At 38.4% G+C, this 21,506-nt stretch overlaps 1 protein-coding gene across 2 annotated transcripts in view; it reads right to left on the bottom strand.

Moving 5' to 3' along the window:
• Positions 1–2,379: 2,379 nt before the first annotated feature.
• pwwp2b (PWWP domain containing 2B) overlaps positions 2,380–21,506 on the bottom strand; it is a 38,448-nt gene continuing 19,321 nt past the window's right edge. The window contains exon 4 of one of the 2 annotated variants that reach the window (XM_048551351.2): positions 2,380–5,676. The gene's annotated coding sequence lies outside the window, so the exon portion shown is untranslated. The remainder of the gene's footprint in view (positions 5,677–21,506) is intronic. The other variant, XM_059653107.1, reaches the window with a different exon arrangement.

The raw sequence follows: 21,506 nt of genomic DNA, 5'->3' as shown, positions 1-21,506 counted from the left end.
CATCCCAAGGATATACCATTACAATGAATTGTTTTGTCGTTGTGCAATACTGGTTCGAGAGGTTGACACAGTAACAAATGCTGGAAATACTCAGCTGGACCTTCGTTTTTTGTTTCAATGTTTATAGCAGTCCATTTTCAGTACGAAAAGTCTCTTTATATATATATTCAGCGCTTTGACACAAGTTGTACATATATTAATTAAAACAAGAATTAAGAGCAGGAATATGCCATCAATCCTCTGTGCTGGTTCTGTCATTTGATAAGGTCGCAGCTGATTTGAATGCAACCTAAACTCATCTTCCTGCAGCAGCCCCACCCCACTCTCCGTAACTCCTCCCTATCCAAGCCTGGACTCCATTGATCATCCAAAAATCAATCTGAGCAATGAACAGAAGTGCTCTTGCCTCCACTGCCTTCTGGGGAAAGAATATTCTGCAAAGATGAGTTTTGGGACATCTTGTTTATAATATATAATTCATATATAAATAAAACAGAATGAGAAAATTTGGATGATCTGATTAGTACGTATGCAGATGACATGATGGTTGGAGGAGTTTTGGGCAGTGAGACCATCCAGAGGGAAGCGAGGATACAGCTGGAAATAGATCTGTTGGAAAGTTGGGCGTAGAAATGGCAGATGGAGTTTAATCCAGATAAAGGTGAAGTGATACATTTGTGCAAGTTAAATGCAAGAGGAACTCACATTTAAAAACGGGGCCATACAATACTTAATACTTGTTTGGATCTCTGGTGGCTTGGAGTTTGTGACCCCAAAACGTTAACTCAACAGGTTTGTAAGCCACAGTTCAGGAAGTTCTACAATAGACATGAACATTCCATTTGCCTTCGTAATCAGTTGATGTACCTAAATACCACGTTGGTAATTCACGTACCAAGACATGGAGACAACTCTGTACAACAGAATTCTGCAATATCACTCCATTTAAATAATATTCCATTTTTCTACTGTCAAAGTTTATATTTTCTCACATTGATCATTCAATTCATGTATCCAATTTCCTATGTTGACTCTTTCACTCCATGTTGATAATTTTCCATCTCCATCTTTAACTACCAATCCTTTATCCAAATCAATTATACAGATTGTAAAACACACTGTACAATTGATCCATGGGGCATTTCATTAATTACTGTTTCCCAGACCAAAAATGACAATTACTCCTAAACTCAACTTCTTGTCAGCGAGCCAATCTTCTATCCGTGCCAATATAATCCTTTACACCAAGTTTTTGCAATATGGCAGCTCACGAAGGGCTTCTGCAAATCTAAGTTCACCACATCCCGAGGTTCTCCTTTATTCACCTTCTGTGTTACTTACTCAGATAACACTTATTTGTCTAACAGCATTTCCATTTCACTCTACGCGATCGCATTCCAATTTTATGACCTTTAATGCCTCCTCCATAATAGTTTCCAGCATTTTCCCTGAAGATGGATGTCAGGCTACTATATCTATAGTTTTCATTACTGTCTCCCTCATTTCTTGAATAGGGGGGCTACATTTATGATTTTTCAATTCATTAGAACATTTCTAAAAATCTAGGTAGCTTTAGAAGATCACAACTATGCAGTACTATTTCTGCATCCACTTCTTTCAAGGCACTAACATACTGGTCATCCGATCCAGGACACTTGTCAACTTTAGTTTTCTTGGGTACCATTCTAACTAAATGTCAGGAGATGAAAGTGTGATTTTTAAAAGAATTGACAAGCTGAATGGAAATACTTGACAGACTTTAGAAATTATTTTGAAATTTCAGAACAATTAACTAAGTTTGGCATTGGGGTCCCTTGGAGGACATGACTTGGAAATTAATAATGAAAAACAAGGAATAACAATAACAGACATTATCTGTCTTTACTGTAAAAGACAAAAAACCAGTAACATCAGAAAATCAAAAAGGTGAGGAATTATCATTTTGTTTTTCTCTATGAAATCATTCGATGGCAAATGCATAAAGGGAGCATTTAAGAGACAGCAAAACAAAAGACCTGAGAAAAGAGTACCAAGAAGTCACATCTTCCCGAATATATAACAAAAAGAACTTGTATACTGAACTTTGCCATTATGGTCCATTGGTTAAAATTCTTTAAGCACAGCTGAAAACGGGAAATATCATGATGAAGCAAAGAAAATTAGCTGTCTAGTTCAACGCGCAATGTCGTATCAACAAATCAAGATAGTGTGTTAGGTAACATCTGTTTCCTTCTTCCTTACCTTCCTCTTCCAATAAAATCGCAAATAACATAAAATGTAAAGTCTTTATACATAAATAGATATATTCAAACATGTTTTGTCGCAGCCATAACAATGCATGTGATGACAATGCCCTAAAGAAAATGAATGAAATGCAAAGTGTTTCAATAGACTTTATTGCTGATTAACTTTTTACCTTGTTGCTACTCCCAATACATCAGCAGTTTGTATGGTGGAAATGCACTAGTAAATACACAATGTCAATCTGTTGTAAAGCAACATATCAAAGACTGAATACAATTCACTAGCATTTACAGGTACAGCAGAGCACATTTTAAAATTCATTGCTACAATCAATTAAAATAAAAAGAAAATCTCCTGTAGAGTATATAAACTATTATCATTCACTACAGTTTACAACCCAGGAAATCAATTCCAATTGAGGCTAACATTTTCAGTGCAGGGTCATTGAAATTGAGGTTCTACGCTGTCCCTCACATGCCACAGCTTCTACACGATTCCAAGGAGTCTTTTAATTCTGCATCTCACCTAAACCCAGTTGGTTTGCTCTGCTATCCAAGTGGAGTAGTTGCAACTTTATTTATAACCATTCAGAGCCATACACACAAAAGACAGTTTCCTGCAGCAGCCTTTTACCATCTTGATATCAGAGTATATTTTAACACAACGGAACTCTCCAGGGTTTAGGCAAACAAAACTGTCAATAAGCAAGGCAGAGCTTTATCTCAGGATTCGATTTTCCCCAAGAAAATGAAATTAATCAAACAACATCAAATTGGTCTTATGAATCTAGAATGTGTTGTTCAACATAATATGGATCTTATGGCTTTACAAATGCACATAGGAGTCGAATCTTGTGTCTCCACACCACCATAAAACAAACAGAGGAGTCATTAAAAAAATGATTATAGTTGGCAGCAGCCACTGGCTGAAGTTGTCCCTATGTAAGTAGGAAGGCACCTATCATCTGCATCAACTCATGTAAACAATTGGGTAAATTGATGGATGAAAACTATGGTACATGCAGTTTTAATCACTCCTCCGCCATTTCCCCTACCCAAATAAAAGCTCCTAAGGCTTCACTATTAGCACAAGGATGATTGGAAGAATTATTCCACTCAAGGAAGCAGCAGCCATGTTTTTATGGCTAAAACCACTTTGCACGCTAAAATGTGATTTCACCAGAAGTATGAACAAGCATGTGATTGTTGAAACTGGTGTTATAAATAGGATAAAGACTTTTTTTTTGCAATTGTGCTAGAAGAAGAGAAAGTATTCCTTCTCAGAAGGTACTGGAAATAATTAATATGAAGAAAATGTGAAAGTTTTTTTGCAGGAACAGATTGATAAACTGTAAAAAATATAAGTCATGTACATCGAAGATCTGCAAATTTGAATGTGTTTTCATTCAGGTTTCTTTGAATACCTCAAAACAGAATTTTGAGACAAGAACTGGTAGCTTACTAGGAGAAATGCTGGAAGCATCTTTGGATAAGTCTCTGGTTCCCTAGATATATGTACCTGAAGTTGACAAAAAAAAAGTTGAATTATTCCAGGCTTTGAAGAGGTTGTCTGCTCAGTTCCTCTAAATGCTTGTAATGAATACAGGTGGACATTTTGTCTAGAATGCCCCTACATGCAAAACAATGCTCTGCTCCAACAACATAACAGTAGAGAACAGCTGATCCACTAGCTCCATACATGCATTCAAAACAGTTGCTTCAAAAATGTTTCCATCCCATTTCTTGGATTCACCTTTACCCTCCTGAAGGTATCGGCTCATGGTCTGATGCAGTTCCACACGGTCCAGCAACTTCCAGAACTGTTAAGTGTCCTCCTGTATATGTTCTAGTCATTTAAAGGGAATGTTTCAACTGAATCTAATTTGTTTGGAGTTTGCACACAAGTATTTTGCAAAGGATCAAATTTTTATTCCTACCTATCAAGCTGCCAATTTTAATTATATAGTTGCTAAGACTACTCTGGCCCAAAAACTGAAATGTATTGCCTGATTTATGTGGGTCTATATTGCAGAGGTACACCTACCAACTGGCAGTGTTTAAGTGCTGTACAAGGCTGTCTTGCAGTATAGACAAGGTAAAGACACCAGCATGCTTGCAGGTATTGCCTTTTCAGTTATGATGGAATAATTCACTGTCTCTTTGGAGGAATTTGGGCTCAGTCATAATGGATTTCACTGTACAAGATTCATAACATACTGGAGATAACCCTCAAAACCCGTTAACCCTTTCAACAAGATAGATATTAATGGAAACAATCTTCATATAGCCTGATTTTCTTTGAACTGCACTTTCCTCCTCAATAAAATAATTTTGGTTTATTTCTATGGAAGCACATCAGTTTTTGGTAAACTTCATGTACATAATAGGACTGGAAGTGAAAACGCAATGGTGGAACAAACAGAATAGCTACACCAATTTACAGTGGCCTGGACTACATGTGTATCTTCTAACACACTGGTTATCCAATGTCCAGTGCTATTAATAGCACATCTAAACTTAATATCACGGTCTGCTCAGTTACTTCAGCATCAGTATACAAAATAAACCTTAAAGAAAGACACTAAAGCTAACTTTAATTGATACACTTAAAGATGATGTGCTTCAAGATACAGGTTAATACGATTCATAATATTGCTTTAGGGCAACTGAAAGGGCCAACATGTTACTCAGTATGGGCTCTTCTTATTAATGGTTCTTTTTGCATAAATTTGACCATTGGGAAAAGTTATATTACAACTTCATGATTTACTTTTCCACTGAACTGCTTTAAATGCACCATAATTCAACATTACTTGTTCATCGGGTACAGGTCCAGTGAATGCTGGAGAAGAGGTAACATTAGCATTTTGCAAGGCTTGCATCTAGTGCACTGTGATAATGATATGCTGCTAAATGCCAATGAAGTTGCAAAAAAAAACACCCAAAATGTCTCGCAACCATTGAGACAAATAGGCATCTGCAGTATTTAAAGATACGTTATGCTCACTGTATTAAAACTACTGCACTATGTAATTTAAAAAAAAATCTGAATCAAAATAAAAACTGCTCTAGTCTTTATCCATTGTTCACCTGGGAAATTTTTTGCAGTAATTTTATTCAATTGAAACAAATCTGAGACAATGAAAACAGTGACTTAAATAGTTACATTCCAAATTATAACATTCACTGTCCACCCATAATATGGGCTACATCACAGCCATTAACAGTCCAATAAGAAAAGTCAGACTTCCTTCTGCTTGCTCCTTTCCCTTGCTTGTTGCAGCTCAAGCTCAGTCCTTCAAGATAACTTGGTAGAACTCACCAGGATCCAACAGCCTGTAATTGCCATACAAAATGGAGCATTGGTTGAAGCTCAGAGACAGTTAAAACATAGGAAGGATATCCACTCATCTTTCCCCTGATCTTCAGCTATCTTTAATAAAAAAGAAAGGAAAATTACTGCATCAAGGAAATTGTAATAACAAGTACCTGTACCAAGCAAACACATTTCAGCTACTGCACATTACTTTTTCATATTAACAATATAATCATATTATTTAAATGTGCACTGCAAATTCTTCTGCAACAGCAATGTATTATATACCATGCTTGATTTAAGGTGTTCTACATCTTACGAAATGCTTTATTTTAAATAAAAAAAAAGAAAAAGAAAAAGCACTGCAGAATTTCTAGTACTGGAATGCACTGAGGATTCAAGACATATTCTCAATGTCTTCAAAAAGTGCTTTGGGACCCAAACGTCCACCCAAAACAGTAAAAGTGCTTTGAGGTTAACATCTCATTCTAAAAAAAGCTCAAGTGCCTGCTTCACACAACTTCTGCTGGTGAGGTCCCACCCAATCTTTGGGAGCAAATTTAGTAGATAGGAAGTAGATTGTAGAGGACTCCAGTGTCAAAATAAGATTTTTATAAAGTTAGAGAAACTACATGAAAACAATACAGCAGCACGGTCCCATCAGGCGAAGGAGAAACGTTTATACAAATAGGTAGAATGAAACATGTTTTGGAAACAAACTACCATAATCAAAAAAGGGGCCTCCAAATTACAGGGAATTATCAAAACAGTATACCAAGGGTTAATTTTCAATTTCTTTTCATTTTAATGTATACTGACCGAAGTTCGCAGATTGATATCATACAGAAAGAACAAAATTAGTAGTTAAGCAAAACAATCTTTGAGACCATGGGCCAATTTGTGACATCTGTTTCAAAACAGATGAAAGCAAAAAGGAATTAGTCATGACAAAAAGAGCCCAAAAGAGACAGTAAACACTGATCACAACAATACGTAGCTACTGAAAAATGCAAAGCAGATACATAGAGAGGAAATCCTTAGTTATATATTTGCTGTATGAAATACTGCACAAATATGTGGTGCATCCTGTCACTCTACTTAACCTACTCAAAACATATCAATGTCTTTCTCTCTGCTGTGTTTCTAAATCCTAGCATTTATCAACAATTTGAAAGATTCTTATGTTAATGGACCTGTGTTCAGTTACATTTGCAAACAAAAAAACTTCAAAACAAATGTGAAGATAATTAGCATTTCATCAGCAAACATTCACAATAATTGCACCATAGTTAGAAGTGTACTGTAATAGATACCCTCAGTGAAGCAAAATATTTCAGTTTAACCACATTAATTTTTTATAGCAACATGCACATAAATCCCTTTGGAAACGAGGCCATTCAGCCTGGCTAGACAGCAAATGTCTGTCGGAATCACCGTCATATGAATAATGTACTTAATGTCTGCTGTAAACAGTCAGGAGTGGAAATTAAATGTGGGGCTCTCAATGAAAAGGATACATAGAATAACCAGGAAGATAACGTTCAAAATTAAATTCTAAAACTAAAAATAGATTTTTTTAAAAAAAATTGGTTCATCAATATACCAACTATTGTAGCCAATGTTGACTGAACATTTAGATCTAACTGAACTCTTACTGAGGTGAATGTCAGTTAATCCCTCCTACGTCTCATGCATTCAGTAATTTCTTTGGCTGGAAGAATACAGCAGAGTAACTCCACCAGGTAATAGAAAGCTTAATAACAGTGGCCTATCCATTTCCTTGCTTGAAAGTACAAAACTATTTCAAATAGTTAACAGTCTGGAAATTCAAGCTTCAGTAATACAATGGGGAAACATGCAGTAGACTTAAGGCAGGTTCTTGAGAATAGTAACTACAGCACAGACACACAAATTGTTATAATGTTTTAAACAAAGTTAGGCAAAGGGCACCATCTTCAAAGTGTACAAGGCCAAATACATGATGTGTAAACTTTTCTTCCTGTACCAAAGTAGGGCGTTCTCCCAAGTACAAGTAGTAGAAGAAGCTTCACGTATGGGAAATAAAAACAGAATGTGCTCAAAACGCTTAGTGCATCTGACAGCATCTATAAAGAGTTAACATCAAGTCAAATAGGCTGAAGGCTTATAAATCCCCAGGGCTTTATAATCTACATTCCAGCTTGCTTCAGAAAGTGGTCCAAGAAGTAGCAGATACATTGGTGGTCATCTTCCTATCTGTAGGAATTGTTCCAGAGTGTGGGATAACTCATGTCACCACATGATTTAAAAAGGGTGTTAGAGAGAAAACCATGAATCATAGAAAGCTGTGAGGAGGATGCAGAGATGAAGCAATGAGATTTGGGCAGGCTAAGTGAGCGGGCAAATGTATAACAGCACAATGTGGATAAATGTGAGGCTATCCACTTTGTTCGCTAGAGTAGGAAGGCAGATTATTTTTTAAATGGCTGTAAATCGAGAGAGGAGAATATTCAAGAAGACCTGGATGGTCTTGAGCATCAGTTGCTGAATGTAAGCATGCAGGTGCAGCACACAGTAAAGAAGGCCAATGGTATTCTGGCCTTCATAGCACTAGGATTAGAGTGCAGGAAACTGCCTGTCTTTCTGCAATTATACAGGACACTGGTGAGACCACATTTGGAATACTATGTGCAGTTTTAGTCTTATCTTAGGAAGGACGTTCTTGCTGTATAGAGAGTGCAGCAAAGGTTTAACAAATTGTTTCCTGGGGTAGCAGGGCTGATGCATGAGGTCAGCAAGTCAGTTAGGATTGTAAACAAAAACCAAACGAACTGTGGGTGCTGTAAATCAAAAACAAAAACAGGAGTTGCTGGAAATTGCTTTTCCAGCAACTTCTGTTTTTGTTTCAGTTAGGACTATATTCATTGGAGTTTAGAAGAATGAGTGGAGATCTCAGTAACTGGAAGAATTCTAACAGGATTCAAAAGGTTAGATGTATGATGTTCCAGATGGTGAAGACCAGAACTTGGGTCATGGCTTAAGGATAAGAGGTAAACCTCTCAGGTCTGAGTTGAAGAAATATTTCTACATCCAGAGAGTGGTAAGCCTGTAGAATTCATTGACCAGAGAGAGTGTGAGGCCAAAACTTAAGAGGTTTTTCAAGGAGGCGGATACAAGTCTTGTGGTAAAGGGATCAAGGGATATGTAGAGGAGACGGGTTTAAATAATCGAGCTCAATGATCAGCCATCACACTGGAACGAAGACAAACATCTGATGGATATTATACCATCTGATGGCAGGATGGGGAGGAAGTAACCGCTTAGAAAAGAGGGATAGGAAGATTAAATGGCAAAGATGGCATGGACAAAAGGGAGCAAAAACGGTTGCAGTAAACAGGCCTAGTGAGTTTAAATGCCAGTTATTCCCAAAAGCAGAAAAAAATCCAAGGCAGCAGACAGCATAAAATTAGTACAATTCATGCGCTGAAATTGCTGAACTTAAGACTAAATCCATAAGGCTGTAAGGTGCTTACTCAAAATGTGAAGTGTCTTTTCTTGAGTTTGCATTGAGCTTGACTGAAACTCTGCAGCAGGCAGAGATATGTGAACATGAAAGCAAAGTGACAAAGCCAAACATCAAACAACCGAATGCTCAGGGTCATGGCTGCAAATGAGTGGCGGTGTTCTGCAGTTAACTAATCCGTACTTGCCGTCCCCAATGTAGAGGAGACCAAATTATGAACAGCAATTACAGCAGACTAAATTGAAAGATAAATCTCATTTTCATCGAGAAATGACTGGGGGCTTGGATGGTGAGGTGACAGGAGTTACAAGGAGTGGTCGTACCTCCAGCGATATCATGGGAAAGTGTTGTGGGAAGGGGTTGATAGAGGAGTGCACCAGAGTGTCATGAGGTGAAAAGCCACTTTGGAATTCTGACAGGGGCCAAAGAGATGTGCTTGGTGGCGACATCATGCTAGAGGGTATCAAAGGAACATAAAGTGAGGAATCTTTTCACACTTGAGGAGGAGGAGGAAGTTGTATATAAGTCAGAGAAATGGATCAGGTACCTGAGAGGGTCATGAGAGTGTGGCATGGGGAAATGTGTGGAAATCATACATCATTAGAAGCATTGTTGAGGAACAGCATATCAGAACAGATGCAGAGATAGAGAAAAATGGAAAATGGAATAGACTCCTTAACAGGAGGTGAGGAAGTAAAGATGTTGTTGTGGGAGTTGCTGGATTAACAATTATCCCCAGAAACAGACACAAAACAATTTGAGGATGGGAAAGGGATGGAGAGTTCAACCATGTGAAGGTGACAGAAAGTGGAAATCAGAAGCGAAGTGCATCAATGTACTGGAAGAGAGTTGGGGCATGGACACACCCCCACCCCATCCTCCAGAAGGACCACAATAAGAAATAGACCACATACTCTACATCAAGGCAAGCATAACTAGAGCTCATACAACCACCCAAAGCAACATCTATTGGAGGATGGCACACAATTTGAAAGAAATTACTCAATAAAATGAGGATGTTCAGCCAGGCAGAAGAGTGTGCTGGTGTAAAGGAGGCAACAAATTTAATGAAAAAAGTGTTAAGTAAATTAATAATTAACTGAAATAAAATGCTCTTTAACCAACATGTGAGTACATGCCAAGCTAAAAAGGCGAATACAGAAATGCTGTGAACCTTGAGAAGTTGTGGCTGGAGGGTAGCTGCATACATGTGACAGAAGTCTGATGGAAGGACCAGCTGAATGTCAAGTATTCATAAAGAGACAAGACTTTGTTTTTGTGGACACACAATGAACAACCAAAGTCAGTTCATGCTGCCACAAAAGACAAGAGTACAACTCTTAAAAAGGCAACACACACAAACACGGAGACAGATTAGCTAAGTTAGGGAGGTCAAGTATACCACCATCTCCCTTTTGAAGGTAGAGACAAAAATACTCTTTAAAAAAATTATACTTGATCGCAAGTATAGTTTTCTTTAAATTACCACTTTAATTTTTAAAAATTGTTTAAAGGATTTTTAAGCTGGATTTAAACACTGTATAAATTTAAACCAAATAGTTGTGCTATAACTATCTTTGACTGACTCCATAGATACAGCTCATGAAGGGAATACAACGTTAAATATTTACTTTCAGAAAAGTAGTAACTATCAAGGTGCAGAGCTGGATGGACACAACAGGCCAGGCAGCATCAGAGGAGCAGGAAAGCTGGCGTTTTCGGTCAGAACCCTTCTTCAGGAAAATTCATTTCCATCTTCATTTTCCGAAGAAGGCTCCCAACCCGAAACATCAGCCTTCCTGCTCCTCTGATGCTGCCTGGTCCGCTGTGCTCATCCAGCTCTACAACTTGTTATCTCAGATTCTGCTGCATTGGCAGTTCCTACTATCTCTAAGTAACTATCTGTTAACTGTTACATAACAATGAGTACTGTGGCATAGAATATAATGTGACTTAGAACATCGGAAAAAATATGACAGGAGCAAAAGGAAAAATGGAATAGTCTTTACAGAAGGCAGGGAGCGAGGATGTAATGTCTGGATAACAGAGAGTTGGGGAGTTCATAGTGGATATTAGTGGCCAGTCTATCCCCAGAAATTGAAACAGACGTCAAGGAAGGGACCAGGGATGTATTAAGTGTAGATGAGAGTAGAGTGGAAATTGGAAACGAAAAAAAAAAATCACTTTCTTCACCTTAGGACCCTGCAGCCTTCTGGACTCAATATCGAGTTCAATAACTGTAGGGCCTGAGCTCTCCCATGTCCTTGTCCATATCCTCCACAGCCAGGCATGTTATCAGTCTGCTGTTAGACACTACCCAATGTTAGCCACTAAACTATCAACAGCTCTTCACCCTCCTAGCCAGATCGTTACCCACTCCTTTGTCCAACTGCTCTTCTCTCTCTTTGGGCTCTATCCCTACCTATTGTTTACTCCTTACTGCCTCCCCTCACCCAATCTTCTGCATATAAACTGATATTTTCCTAGCTACCATCAGTTCTGAGGGTCACTCAACATGAAACATTACGTCTTCTCTCCACAGATGCTGCCAGACCTGCTGAGCTTTTCCAGAAATTTCTACTTCGGCTCTGACATATTGCATCTGCAAGTCTTTTGGTTTTTGTTTCATTAGTTTCACAATCTATTATGGGTTGGCAACTTCTAAACTGATGAAAAGTGTTTTTAAATTTGAAAGGCAAATAAAAGAATAAATAAAATCAGACTGGCATTATCAGTTCCATTGTCATAAAACAAGTGCTCCAATAAAACTTGGTAACCCTACTTTTATTATGACCAGGTGACGACATGGAAAGAACTTATTGGAAGAGAAGGTGAAAAATGGTCAACTTAAAATCTAAATTTTAAGAAACTTGCTAACTAGGGCAGGTGTTGGCATAGGACTTAAATGCAACAAGAGTTTATTATTAAAGTTCTGCCTAAAAACCTCGCAAGTTATGAGCGGTAGTTGAAAGATAGGGTTTATGGGTATAAAAGTTTTCATACCTTGTCAATTATCAAAAAGATCAGCTACAGAGTCAGCCTTTCATTAACCTTTGGAAGATTTTGTAAAAATCGTTACTGCGATGGCAGCATCTCTGGTTATGATAACATTTATTTCCCATTCCTAACTGATCTGCACGTCACAGTGTGATCAGCTGTCTTCTTTAAACACTGCAGCCCCTGGAGGATAGGTACGCTCAGTTAGAGTTGCAAGATGCGACCACGTAAAGGAGCACCAATATAGTTCCAAGTCAAGGTAGTGTGGGGTTTAGAAGGATAACTTGCAGCAATAATATTCCAATGCATTTGCTGCTCTTGTCCTTCTAGGTGGTAGAGGTTGCAGGTTGGAACGCACTGCCTGCGGAGTCTTGAGGAGTTGCTACTGTGCATTTTTAGATGTTACATAACGTTACTGTGGCAGTAGTGAAGGGAATGAATGTTGAAGGTGTTTGATAGGATGGCAATCAAGCAAGCTGGTTTATCCTGAATGTGCCAAGTTTCAAATGTTGTTCGAGTTGCATTCATCCAGCTAAGTAGACGGTATTTCATCGTATTCCTGATTTGGGCCTTGTAGATGGTGGTGAGGCAGTGAAGAGACAGATAGTGAGATACTCAATGCAAAATTCCTAGTTTCTGACCTGCTGTTGAAGGCACTGTATTGATGCGGATTATCCAGTCAATAGTAACTTCCAGAGTGTGGGTTGTAGGACATCCAGTGATGGTAATGTCATTGAATGTCAAGAGGAGATGATTACGTAGCATATGTCAGTTACAGCCCAGATGCTGTCCACGTCTTCTTGGGGACACAAGATTCTTCAATATCTGAGGAGTGGTGAACAGTGCTGGACGCTGTACACTCAGCAATGAAAATCCCCACTCTGATCTTACGGTGGAGAAAACAGCACTAATGAAGCGGTCAAAAATGGTTGGGTCTGGCATAGTGCCTTGAGGAACTTCAGCAATGACAATGATTTTTTTTGTAGGAGTTCAGAGATAAAAATAAAAATCAAAATCTAGAAACAAAGCAAGTTTTTTTAAAAATGTGAACCAACACTTGATAACTTCAGCCCAAATATGGATGCAGTGCCCAACATTCCTCATGCTGCAGAACATCAAACAAAGACAAGCATAAGACAACTCATGGTTAAACTTGATAAACATTGGTATTGGTAATCAAAATCCTAGAACCACAAAGCATAGGAGATAACTTCAGCATACTGTACCTACTCTCTGAACAAACTATACAATGAATCCCACTGTCCTGACATTTTTGCACAGCTCGGCAATTTTATTCCTCCTGGATTAATTATTTAATTCTTTTTCAAAAGTTATGTTTGTCTGTACTACCCCTTCAGACAGTGCATTCTAAACCCTAACAGTTCAATACACAAAATTAAATGAAAAGAATATCACCAGGAGTTCTAGGTGTCAATCAACCCAGCATACTGAAGGGTATACAAACACCTTCCAACAAAGTTCTTCAGCCAATTATGGTTAAACTTGACAAACATTGGTATTGGTAATCAAAATCCTAGAAATTAAACTGAGGCTCCCAACTTAATTTCTCCGCTACCATCTTCCAAAGATGCTGTTTGTCGGTTGACAAAACTTCAACTGTTTTGGCTACTCCTTTCATAATCATGAATCCCAATTACCTTCTATTTGCATCCTCTTTTTACAATTCTTTTCCCTGTCAAAACCCCTAATTTTTGAACAATGAAGAAGTACAAATACGTGATAGCATAGAAACAACTGATTTTACTAAATAGGTTTAATATGTTCATGACCCTGAAGTACATCAATGCCATAATAAAAGCAAATCAAGGAGAAACACAAAACATTGTTACAAGAGGCTGTTTCACCAAGTTTTACAAAATGAAAATAAATGCAAGGATATCTAATTATAGCAACATTAAAATTTCAAGTTGGTAATATTAGAAAAATGCAATCGTCAAGTGACAGTGTGGGTTCCGTTCGATGCCTTTTTTAAAAATGATTGTCAACATCCTTCTGCTGGCTTCAAAAAGGAAAAAAAAAATGAGTGGAATAAAACTGTTATTGGAATAACAGCAGTTAAAACAGGCAAAACGTCCCAGATAGTGAGTTGGTAGCAATAGTCAATACTGTCAGCATTCATCATCATTTTTCCAATGAAACTGACAGCCACTTATGGCATCAGCACGTGAAGAATTACAGAAATATACAAAATGTAGCTAGTTATTCAATACTTGTCCAGCAAACATGCTTTTGACAATCCCCATTCTTCTCCCAAAATCTTCCAAGCAGAAATCTTGGAGAAAAATAGAACTGTCAAAATATTTCACTTGTAAGCAATTAATTTTGGCGTGAAATCTTGGAAAAGAATATTAGAAAAAAATGTTAGCAGTACAATAACTTCATAGTTACTGCTACACAAGCCTGAAAAGCTCCTTTTATAGAGAGACTTGTAATTCTGCAATTAAATAACCAAAAAAAAATTCCCTTTTCACAACTTACTTCATTTTAGCCCCTATTTTAAGAACAGAGAAAAAATTACAGCACAGGAACAGGCCCTTCGGCCCTCCAAGTCTGCGCCGATTGAGATCGTCTGTCTAAACCTGTCATCTATTTTCTAAAGGTCTGTATTCCTTTGCTCACTGCCCATCCATATACCTATCCAGACACATCTTAAAAGACACTATCGTATCTGCATCTACCACCTCTGCTGGCAACTCGTTCCAGGCACCCACCACTCTCTGTGTAAAGAACTTTCCATGCACATTTCCCATAAACTTTGCTCCTTTCACTTTGAACTTATGACCCCTAGTAATTGAGTCCCCCACTCTGGGGACAAAGCTTCTTGCTATCCACCTTGTGTATACCCCTCATGATTTTGTAGACCTTAATCAGGTCCCCCCCTCAATCTCAGTCTTTCGAATGAAAATAATCCTAATCTACTCAACCTTTCTTCATAGCCAGCGCCCTCCATAACAGGCAACATCCTGGTGAACCTCCTCTGTACGCTCTCCAAAGCATCCACATCCTTTTGGTAATGTGGCGACCAGAACTGTACACAGTTCTGTGGCCGAACCAGAGTCTTATACAACTGTAACATGACCTGCCAACTCTTGTCCTCAATACCCCATCTGATGAAGGAAAGCATGCCGTATGCCTTCTTGGCCACTCTATTGACCTGCGTTGCCACCTTCGGGGGACAATGGACCTGAACACACAGATCTCTCTGAACATCAATTTTCCCCAGGACTTTTCCATTTACTGTATACTTTACTCTTGAATTAGGTCTTCCAAAATGCATCACCTCACATTTGCCCAGATTGAACTCCATCTGCCATTTATGTGCCCAACTCTCCAATCTATCTACATTCTGCTGTAATCTCTGACAGTCCCTTTCACTATCTTTGTGTCATCTGCAAACTTGCCGATCAGACCACCGATACGTTCCTCCAAATCATTTACGTATATCACAAACAACAGTGGTCTCAGCACAGATTCCTGTGGAACACCACTGGTCACAGGTCTCCAATTTGAGAAACCCCCTTCCACTACTACTCTGTCTCCTGTTGCCTAGCCAGTTTTTTATCCATCTAGCTAGCACAGCCTGGACCCCATGCAACTTCACTTTCTCAAATCGGCCTGCCATGGGGAACCTTATCAAACGCCTTACTGAAGTCCACGTATATGATATCTACAGCCTTTCTCTCATCAATCAACTTTGCCACGTCCTCAAAGAATTCTATTTAGTTGGTAAGACATGACCTTCACTGCACAAAACCATCTTGTCTCTCACTGATAAGCCAATTTTCTTCCAAATGGGAACAGATCCTATCCCTCAGTATCTTCTCCAGCAGTTTCCCTACCACTTACGTCAGGCTCACCGGTCAATAATTACCTGGATTATCCCTGCTACCCTTCTTAAACAAGGGGACAACATTAGCAATTCTCCAGTCCTGTGGGACCTCATCCGTGTTTCAGGATGCTGCAAAGATATCAGTCAAGGCTCTGGCTATTTCCTCTCTCGCCTCCCTCAGAACCTGGGATAGATCCCATCCGGACCTGGGGACTTGTCCACCTTAATGCGTTTTAGGACACCCAACACTTCCTCCCTCCTTATGCCAACTTGACCTAGAGTAATTTTTAATAAGTCTTCAGATAATAAAATAAAAGAAGATGTTTTCAATTCTTGGCTTGTTCTGTACGCATTCCAGTGTGGTTGGTCACCAACCTGATCGCTGACACGATTGCTGGTGTACACCAGAGTGGCTGTGCGTTTTTGCCAACACCAGTGCGAAGTGGTACCATGTCCATGCATGCTTGGAAATACAGAATTGCAGCTGAAGGCCCAAACATCTGGTCACCAAACCCAAATGTTATAGTACCACAAAATTGACTTGTAGTGTGTGGATCAATGAAACGTGCAAGAAATTTTGCAGATTTTTTAAATTAAGCTGTTTAAGAGATGTTATTGTACACCTTTTTAAGTGCAGCAGAAATTACAGAACCTGACAGTAATAAAAAGTCAAAGCTCGAGGTTTTCTATCTGAATGCACTCAGCAATTGTAACAAGATAGATGGGTTGATAACACAAAGAAAATAATGAATATGGAGACACAATTACAGGATGACCAAGACTGGAAATTCAGTGTTGAATATTTCAGAAGGCAAAAGAAACGTTTTTTGGCGTGAGGGAGTGGGTGGTTTAGCTTTGATAATGAAGTCTATCAGCTCCATGATTATAGGTGCAAAGGACCATGATGTGCAAATCAGTTTGGGTCAAAATAAAAAAGGAATAGCAAAAGGAAAGTCGTCGCAGGTGAAACTTATATATATGCCCCTGAAAAGTTGCTTGCATAAATCAGAGATAATGGAGGTATGCAAGGCAGTCGCCATTATTGTCATGGGTGATTTTAATATGCATATTAACTGTATGTTAATCGGACAGGCAAGGACACAGAATACAAATTTGTTGAGTGCATCAGAGATCACTGATTAGAGTATAATGTTGCAGAACCTACCCAGGAACAGGTTATCTTAGATCAATGTAGAATGAGGTAGGATTGAGAGGAAGTCTCATTGTCAAGGAGGTAGCATTCACAACATAGAAGAATTTCAGAGATAAACGTCAGCTTTTGTGCTCCTGAGATGCTGCTTCGCCTGCTGTGTTTGTCCAGCTTCACACTTTGTTATCATAGAAGAATTTCAAATTCCATTTCAGGGAGAGCAACTCAGATCTTAACCTGGTGGTCTTACAGAGGTACAAAGGTAAAGTTGCTTATAGGGAAAACAGATTTAAGGGAAAGCTAAGTGGATCAATGTATTGACTCGGAGGAGAGGCAAAGTGTAACATCTTCAACCTTTCTGACAATACAGAAGTAGGTGAGAGGGCATGTTGTGGCAAGCCCCACTTGCACTAGACTTTTGTCATAATATGTTGACTGAAAGCAAAACTAAGACCCACCAGTTAGGGCTTTTGTGATGTAGCAGGAGTGACCCTCTCCCTAGTACTGAAGACCTAAATTCAAGTCCAATCTGTTCCAGAGGTGTGTCGTAACATGTTAGAACAGATTGATTGAACAGATGTAAGATCGAATTAAAAAATATATAAAATATCTAATCCTTTTTGGAAACTGTGCAAAGCAAAGCTTGTAATGCCCACAGCAGAGGCCTTGGTTATCAGCATGTTTAGTTTGCTTCCCTGCTAAGCGTTAAATATCAGATGCTGGAGTCTGGATATAAATTGTAACCAGGAACAAAAACTGACTTTGAAAATTGGGCTATGATTTGCTCAGGGTAATGCAAATACAAAACATGCTCAAGTTTATTTAAAACAAAAACTGGCAAGATGAAGACAAAAAGCATGTTGAAAACAATCTATTCAAAAAAATCATGATTCTTCCAACATTGAACAATTTGTTTACTGGGAAATTTGTGGAAATGCCCACAGATAAATCGCCGATACAAGAGGATTACCAAAAACTCCCAACAGGAAGTAAAATTTGGAGACAAATTGTTTATTACAAGAATCCTACTCCAGCCAAAATATCTTCACTCAGGGCAAAGTTCCACTATCTACTGATGCTCAGTCTTTGGCCCTCAACTAATTTTCTTTTGTTGCACCACCCTTAGTCACCTACAACTTCTTACATTTGTCCCTCATCAACACCCTCAAATGCACAGCCTAGTTCATATCATGGGATACTGCTCTTTTCAATATCACAAGTCAAAAGGGACAAACGGAATACATTTGTCACAACTCATTTATCCTCAATCACTATACCAAGCTGAATAACATCAAGTATCATAATAATCATGTCCCTCTCCCAAATGGTCCTTTAGCATCATCCTGGAAATTAATCCGAGGCTCCCAACTTAATTTCTCCGCTACCATCTTCCAAAGATGCTGTTCGTCAGTTGACAAAACTTCAACTGTTTTGGCTACTCCTTTCACAATCATGAATCCCAATTCCCTAAACCTATCTTCTAGTTTTTCTCCCATTTTCCACAAGGCCTACCAGTGACAGTATTCTCACAAAAATTGAAGGTCACCCATCCTTTTCAGTTCATTGCCAGCTAACATTGAAAACTGTTTCTGTTCCTTGGGTACTGACCATTGATCTTTCAAAACCATCATCACCTACTCTAACTCATTCTCAATTGACTCCACCATGCTCCTGCAAACTGCCTCATTCTCTTGGACCATTTCAACATGCCACCTCCCAAAACCTGTGCCTACATGTCACAAAAATGTAAGTTTAAGTCTCTAGAATCAGATTTCAGTGGTCCATAACAGTCATTAGAAGATGCAAATATCACAAGATAGGATTTATGCTTGACCTATACCCAGTTTCACAAAATCATCTTTCTTTATTTCAACACTCCTTCGTTTAAAAATATCCACAGTAACACCTTGGAGATTTCTCCACCCTTAATCAGTCTTTCTGGTTGTGCTCACCTTTGGCGACAGATATGAAGCAAACTCCCACTGGGGTGGGATGGTGGAAGACAGCTGACACAAAAACAAACTAAAAGACTTTGGAAAAAGAAACTCAAAGCCCAAGTTACTAACAGTGTCAAAAGCAATAAATGAAACTTCAAGGTTGACAAAAAAATTCAATGTAATGTAAGAGATGAAATAAAGAACTTGACAAGTTAGACTAGACACTGAAAATATCATTAGCACAAAAGCACAACTGCATTAATTGGTAAATTCAATTTTCTGCATTAATACATGTGGCATAATGAATTAGCAAAGTTCAATTCAGTTTCAAAAATAGCAAGACAAAGTAGCTATCACCAAAACCTGGATACAAAAAGACATAATTGGGAAATTAATATGCTGAGTTAATTTGTCTTTAGAAAGAACATGCAAATTGTCATTATTTCTGCACTTTTCCAAGAGATACTGTTGTAACATTAGAAGTGTTCTCAGTAAAGATGAGCAGGTTTAGAAACTCCAGGCTGTAAGGAACAGAATGGGTTGTAAAATTTGCTGGGAGTTGTTTATGAACCTCCATATAACTTGATAACAGAAACTTGTTGCAAAAACATTTATACAGTGAGCGACATAAATTGTTATGATAAACCAGGGAAGCTAAACATCCATTACAGACAAAGGCAGCAACTGACTATACATTTCAGCACAATCACCAAAACTGCCCATATCCACCTCCAACCATATCTTGGCTCTTCTGCTTCTGAAACTCTCATCCATGTATTTGTTAGCATCAGACACTCCTGGCTGATTTCCCCTGTTAAATCCTCCACAAACATAACTGCATCCAAAATTTTGCTTTGCATGATATAACCTGCAGCAAATCTCGTGTGGCCATCAGCCCGATATCTCCTAGATAAGCACCACCTCAATTTTAAAAAGCTCATCCTTGCACAATTTCATTCAGCCCTCATTCTCCAAGATAAATGTACTCCTCAGATTCTATCCAGCAAATTTAATGCATCATGACTGGTGGCCATACCTTCAGTTACCAAGCCCCACAAAGCCCTGGAATTCTCTTTCAACTTCTGTCTCTTCGTCAGCCTTTAAGAGACTTCAACCTTAACTCTTTCATCAAGAATTTGTCCATTTTCCTCCTTATCTCCAGTAATTCAGTGCTCCTGTGAAACATCCGGGGATGCTGTGTATTAAACGCACTACATTAACAACATTGAATTTTCTGCAACAATGGTGTTTTTGAACAAAGAGAAAGAGAGATCCTGAATAATTAATAAGAGAACAGTGACAATAATCAGAGACCTCTTAGGTTCAAAAGGGGTACAGGCAGGTCATGAACAAGGCTTCAAGAATTAGATCAGTGTGTTTGAACATCTGGAAACAATAGATTTACTTTCAGTCTTTCAGAAGAAGATGCAAAAATGCCAGAAACATAGAGAAAGCTAAACAATTTACCAAATGGAAGAATAATTTAAATAAACAAAATGTAATTGAGAAAGTAATAAAAGTAAAAGGTAGTTTGATTTCCAGACCAAGTCCAAATGGCTTCCATCTCAATTCATTAGAAGAAACACTGACAACTTCCTCACCTAGTAAGTCATTGCTTTTCAAAAGCACCTAGGATTCAGGTATTGCCTCTTATCAGAAATTAATAGGCCATTCAAGTGTAATATCAGATACAATACTTTCCTCACACATTAGTCAAAATCTGGAAGTAACTCCCCAAAAAGATATCATGGCTGTGTTTTGAAATGTTTGATTAATCAATTGACAGATTTGTTAGGCAAGAGTATGAAGTGTCACAAACAAGGTAAGTAGCAGATGCTAGACATAGATCAATCATGGTCTAGACAAACCATGGTACAGACTCAAAAACTATGAATGATTTACACCATGACTAACTACTCCAACACTGAAAACTGATCCACTGCTGCCATGCTGTCCTTTGATAGTATCTTCAGACTTGCAAATTGTACAATTTCTAAGGACAAGGGCAGTGGATACATAGAAACATCATCTACATGTTCTCACTCCAAGCAACACACCATCCTAACATGATTATAATCGCAGCTCCACAGTCACTGGGGCAAAACTCAATCTCCCTTCCTAAAAGCTGTAGTATTAATCTTAAGTTTGCTGCGTTTGCCAAAATGAAGTCAAATGACATACGTTAAATGGGAAGGAAAAGCCTTATAAAGGGAAAGAAGTCATAAGAGCTAGAAGCAGGATTAGCCAACTCAACCCTTTGAGCCTGCTTCACCATTTCATGTGATCACAGCTTATCTCACTCAGCCTCAAAATCACTTTCTTGCCCACTCCCCATTACCCTTCAATACATAACCAATTAAAAATGCCCATTTCTTCCTCAAATTTACTCAATGTCCCATCATCTACCGCACTCTGGGGTAGTGAATTTCACAGAATCACAATACTGAGTGTAGCAGTAATTCCTTATCGGTTTAGATCTGCAACCTCTTATTCTAAAACTATGACTTCTTA

Source organism: Stegostoma tigrinum, chromosome 20 (genome assembly GCF_030684315.1).
Source record: "Stegostoma tigrinum isolate sSteTig4 chromosome 20, sSteTig4.hap1, whole genome shotgun sequence".
Lineage (NCBI taxonomy): Eukaryota > Metazoa > Chordata > Chondrichthyes > Orectolobiformes > Stegostomatidae > Stegostoma > Stegostoma tigrinum.
The sequence above is the reverse complement of the archived record's forward strand: the minus strand, read 5'-3'. Positions and strand labels throughout refer to the sequence as shown.